This window comes from Hypomesus transpacificus, unplaced genomic scaffold (assembly GCF_021917145.1).
Source record: "Hypomesus transpacificus isolate Combined female unplaced genomic scaffold, fHypTra1 scaffold_316, whole genome shotgun sequence".
Lineage (NCBI taxonomy): Eukaryota > Metazoa > Chordata > Actinopteri > Osmeriformes > Osmeridae > Hypomesus > Hypomesus transpacificus.
This window is the reverse complement of record NW_025813844.1, coordinates 26,326-32,325: the sequence shown is the minus strand read 5'-3', so window position 1 is coordinate 32,325 and position 6,000 is coordinate 26,326. Positions and strand designations below refer to the sequence as shown.

Here is a 6,000-nt window from a genome sequence, read left to right as displayed (position 1 = left end):
CGACAATTAATCATTCTAATGATTGTTAGATTAGCCGACTATCAAAATAATTGTTTGTTGCAGCCCTACTTCGTACCATTTATGTACTTCCATTGTGCTGTGCTTTATGCATTTTAACTGTCACTAAAAGAGTTCTGCTAAGAATGTTGTGCTTTGGCTATAACCCCACAAATAGAGGCAGTCAGGTGGCTGAGCGGTTAGGGAATCTGGCTAGTAAACTGAAGGTCGCCAGTTCGATTCTCGGCTGAGCCAAAATGATGTTGTGTCCTTGGGCAAGGCACTTCACCCTACTTGCCTCGAGGAGAATGTCCCTGTACTTACTGTAAGTCGCTCTGGATAAGAGCGTCTGCTAAATGACTAAATGTAATGTAAATGTAAATATTAAATCCTTGTTGAATATCAGAAACAAAAGTTCAGTATGTATTGTCTTTCTAACCAATATGCTTTTGGAAATTGTCTTTACTAAACCCTGTTCCATACATTGTGAACGATCAAGAGTTTTACCAATTAGTTTTCTGTCCTCTGAGCAAGAAGGCCCATAAATCCTGTCAGGCCATGGGTTAACATAGTCCTAACCATATGTCCCCCAGGCCATTAGTCCTATGAATAGATTCAAAGTGAGACTGGTTACTGACGTCTGACCATCCAGTTAGACACTTGACTGATTCTGACTGCCTAAATCTGGCCTGAGGCACTGTTAAAAATCAACCACCTCAGTACAATTACACTGGATTCCAAGTGTTAGGCCGAATCTTCTACCCCTTACCTGGGGTCAGATGGCTGAGCGGTGAGAGAGACGGGCTTGTAATCAGAAGGTTACTGGATCGATTCCCCGCCGTGCAAAATGAAGTTGTGTCCTTGGGCAAGGCACTTGATACACTTGATGCACTGATATTAAACGAAATTCGCTGCTAATGGAGTTTACTTAAAACTGTAGACATGCTAGTCAGAGAAATGCGGGACTGTTGTGCAAGTAGGCACTGTAACATTAGCATAGCAAACTAGCAATTTTTAGACACGTTTAAATTAGGAAAATGGTTGCAAATATATATGTACAGGACTGTTTATAGCAAAAAACTATGATTCTTTATGATTCTGAAAACAAGACTGTCATTATTTTTTTTATCAATTAAGGCGAAAATATTACATTTATCGGACTCTCTGGATGATTTTGCCGCCATTGTTGCCTGTAGCGCAGTATTCACATACCCCTAGGGTTTCAAGTAAGCTCCCGATCTTACTTGGTTTTAAGGGCTGTATACCCCTTCATCTTATCCCTACCCCTAGCTCAAAAAGAGTATTGGGACACCATTAGCTCTCACGTGAACGTGCAAAAGTATAGGTCGATTTATACTTCTCCCACTCCGTTACGTACAGACGCACGCACGGAATCAGACGGATTGGTTGAATTTATACTACTCCGACGGCTCTGCATGCTGAAAGCAATTCACCGCCAGAACAGTAGGTGGCGCTGCACTGCGATGCTAGCTAGTTATCGAAAAGTCGGAGCAAATTTACAAATTTGCCGTTTCATCAATAAAATAGGCACATTTTCAGCAACTACACTGCCCATTTCTTGTCACATTTTAAATCAGATGCTGATTAACATGTACCGTTTAGCTGAAATATGAATTGTAAAAACTTACAACAATGGCGGTCAAAGGATTCTGTTCTCTTGTTGGTCACGACAACCCCGCCCCTGACGCAAGCGGTTCACAGCCAAGGGGTATCCGTAAAATGACGGACGGACGGATGGTCAGGAAAATCAGGAGGTTCACGTAGAGCTCTCCGAGGGGTTCGGAGAGGGCACGGACAGGGCGTTCCTCGTCGGAGAGGGCGTTCCCTGAGTGCGTGTCCGTAAAAACACAGAAGTATAAATTGGCCTTAAGGGGTAGGGGTAAGGGGGAGTATCGGGATTCAGCCTAACATGGTGTTGATCTGCCACTTTGCTGATTTTAAACACACAGATATTCTCAGTTAAGATCCTACTTAGTTTGAAACACACTAATGAAAACACTGAACGTAATCAGGACAAATGTGTGTTTGCTGTTTTATTTTCCTTCAGGACGTCAGGTGAAGCTGGCATTCATCAACTCTATTGCCAAGCCACCCAGAAATGTCCGTATTCAGCAGGAGATCTATGGAACCGCTCATCCCTTGCAGCAGCCTCATCCTCTGGACAGACCCAGGTTGGTTCTGACAACAGATATATTTATTTAAAGGGTATTCATTGGGCTATATTGTTTGACTGAACATGTTCTCCTGCGGGTTGTATAACATAGTGGGGCATTTCAAAACATTCCCTCATGAGATGAACCTTCAAAATATTATAGTAAAAAATTGTGAGAAGATTGTACATTTGCATTACAAACACTTGTACCATGGGTAGAAATAAATGAAAGTAGATCATATAAAACGGTGAACATACAAACACTAAATCATAAACTTGTAAGACACTACTGCAAAAACTTCCATTCAACATTTACTCAAAAAATGTGTGCAGTGCCGTTTTGAAATGATCTACTGATTTCCAGAACCGGGAAAACAGGTCAAGATGGCTCAGGAATGCTGAAGTGCAATACACAATCTATCAACACATCAACACACTAATTATCTTTAGTTGGTTACTATAGTTTGGTGTTAGATCTATTTATGTGATATTGGTGGTGTGAATGTTCGGATCTCTCTTCTCAAACAAACAAAAAGTTATATGGCTGTAACTAGGAAGTGCCATAACCCGTCACTGACTGATGGGGTAATGTTGGGTGAAATGCCTTTTGCATGAGGTTAGGTTAGAGCAGGGATCAGGGCAAAATGCAGGGTAAACTGGTTTAATTCTGGTTGGAGATGGAGTGTGTGTCCCAGAGTTTATGTTGTTAATAGTTTACACAAGCCATCCCAGGCCGTATGTCCTTTCAGCCAAGTGGAACAAATTAATGTAACAAAATAGTGATTTGGTTAATAACAGTATTGATCCCTTATTAGAAAGACAAGTGTTCAACATCAAAGCTTGTGTACTTAACTTGTGTACAATGTTTTTGTACTGGAACTTATTAATATATTAAGAAGTGAAATTAATAGAATCATGTACTGTGTGTGAGTGTATGTATGTTTGGTTCTGTTTATATTATAGACTGTATAAAGATGGACGACGTGTCTCCGCTTCCTCCCTCTGTACAAAAATGAGAGGTGGGACCACCAGACGGTTGTCAGAAGATGACCGTAGGTGGCGGGTGGGGGTGTAAGGCTTGAGGAGAGACTGGAGAGACTGGATGTAGGCAGGTGCAGTCCCGTTCACTGCTCGGCAGGCGGGCTGCTGCATTTTGAATCCTCTTGAGAGGGCAGGTTGCGCGCGCTGGGGGACCGGCGAGAAGCGAGTTGCAGTCCAACTTGGACAGGACAGGACAAGTGCTTGGACTAACCTAACCTAGACTTACCTATACTGCACCCAGCCACCAGGGGGAGATTGAGATGTTTAGTCTTCACTTTTGGGGAGCTGTCATGCGGTCCATTCTTTATTCAGTCTATGGTTTATATACATTGTACGGCTTACTGTCTTTCTCTCACAGTCCCAAATCTCAAGACAACAGACCCAGACCCAGCTATGCAGAACCAGCCAAACCTTCGACCACAGCTTCTGGGCCTAGTCAAGCACCAGACTCAAAAAGAGGAAGTAAGAAGAACCAATAAAACAATGCCCTTGTTGCACAAAATAAAATAGTTAGGGATAAACTCCTCAAATACATATTTGTTAATGTACTGTACTTGCCATCACCAAGGCTCACTATTGTTATCTCACATAGCCAACACATTATTTATTATCATGCCTATGCTAACTCGTCTCACAGTTTTTGCACTACATAGACATGAAGGGTGTCAATGTGCGTCTTGATCCTGATGGCTATGCAAATATTTTGTAGAAGGTTATGTGAAATGTTTTAGAATTACACATTTATTTTGTGGCGTAAAGTAGGCTACATACAGAAAAGTACAACCGGAGCTAGCTAGACACTGCTTGCAGATGACGTCTCAAACTGGCACGTGTTACATTGGAGTCAGATGGCTGAGCGGTGAGGGAGTCGGACTAGTAATCCTAAAGTTGCCGGATCGATTACCCGCCGTGGCAAATGACGTAGTGTCCTTGGGCAAGGCACTTCACCCTACTTGCCTCGGGGGAATGTCACTGTGATTACTGTAAGTCGCTCTGGATAAAAGCGTCTGCTAAATGACTAAATGTAAATTTACATTTATGCATTTAACAGACGCTTTTATCCAAAGTTATTTATTAAGCTAAGATTGAAACCAATCCGAAATGGGTAAACTAGCAGCCCATTTATTTGCTTACGTCAAGAAAAGTTGCCTGGAAACGTGTTCGCGGATACGAACAGGGGACGAGCACAAAAGGGAACATCAGCAAATCTGATGCTGCCTGAGCTACCTGAGCTGAATGAAAACAAGGAGAAAGGGCTGGATAATCTACAGTTGCCTGCCTTTTATTGTAGCAAGTTTTACAAATGGTTGCACACATACATAACGTTTGTTTGTAGAGTTTATGTCCGTCATTTTAAAGTAGATTTAACAATTTCGTAATGAACGCTATTATGCTCACGGCATGACAAATGTAATTATAGCATAATATAGTTGGTGGCCAAGTGGCGAAGCCACCTTAAGTGTTTCTACGTATTCTTCTTATTGGGGTGTGCTTGCCTTCGGCATTGTTATCTCACATATATATTTATTATTTATTGTTTATTTTCGCGCCCCTAAGGCTTAGTCACACTACATAGACAACGGTGGTGTCAAAAGTTTTGTCTTGGTAGCGTTTGCGTTGCTTCTATTCGGATTTACGTTCCGTTGCACAGTTTAGGAGGTTACAACGTTTTTGTGGCGACAAAGTGCCTTTAGTCGACGAAGGGTAATCTGGGCTAGCTACGTTAGCAATGACGCATGGATACAACGTGATAGAAACGTTCTAGCACACAAATTGGAGCTTGGATTACGAGTGAAAAATCCCACCCCAAAAAATCCCAACCATTTGGCTTTGTTGAGAAAGTGATTTCGAGTGGAACTGAAATCTCGGATGTTTTATTTAGGTCGTCAAAGTCTTTGTAATTTGAGCGAGTGCGGGTCGCCCGTGAGACCGCCTAGTCTTTTAGGCGGCAGCCATGCTAGAAAGCGTCATATGGTAGTATTTTCGTAGCTAATTTTATAGTTCAATTTTACATGAAAAAACATAGAGGGAAATTTGATGACGATATTACTAATGTGAAGACAGCCAGGTGGTGAGATTTTTATGTAAAATATTTGCTGTAAAAACTTAGATTTGTTTGCTACGGGAGAGACTTGGAATTTGAGTGAGACCGCGTCTTGTTTTGACGTTAGCCTCTGAGTCACAGACTCGGCTCGCCCACTGGCAGTGTGTAGTAGTAGGCTAGTACTGTCTTCAATGCCACAGCTATGGATAAACTTTATTATGTCTTATTACACGGCTGTTCTTAATACTGTAGAATGCTCCATTCACTTGAATGGGGCTTACCAACGTTTTAGGCAGCAGCCATGCTAGAAAGCGTCATAGTAGTATTTTTTTGTAGCAAATTTTACAGTTCAATTTTACACAAAAAAACAGAAAGAGGGACATTTTATGACGATATGACTATTGTAAAGACATACATACTCCGCAAGTAGTCCGGTAACTTTTCAACCCCAGCGTACTCTGTTGCTTAGCGACGTCAGCTGATTTGAAGCCTAAAGAATGTTCAAAGTCTATGAAGTTCAATGTCTTTGGCGAACTATTTCTCTGCTGATAAACAATACGAATGATTATCGATTCAATTATACGAATTGAAGTTTTAGTATTAGGGTTAGTATGGTCGATATTTATTCCTATTTGTATATGTAGGAAGCTTCACTTATTTAAGCTCAGCATTGATGTAAATTGTGTTCTGTGTACTTATGTTATGTTATGCCAGGTGCTTGCGTTATCTTAAGAATTTCAGTGCC

The 6,000-nt window shown here is 41.4% G+C and overlaps 1 long non-coding RNA gene across 1 annotated transcript in view; it reads left to right on the top strand.

Moving 5' to 3' along the window:
* Positions 1 to 2,075: 2,075 nt before the first annotated feature.
* Positions 2,076 to 6,000, top strand: part of LOC124464191 — a 29,103-nt gene continuing 25,178 nt past the window's right edge. Inside the window, exons 1-2 of the long non-coding RNA XR_006955698.1 lie at positions 2,076 to 2,189; positions 3,570 to 3,673. This is a non-coding gene — a long non-coding RNA (uncharacterized LOC124464191). The remainder of the gene's footprint in view (positions 2,190 to 3,569; positions 3,674 to 6,000) is intronic.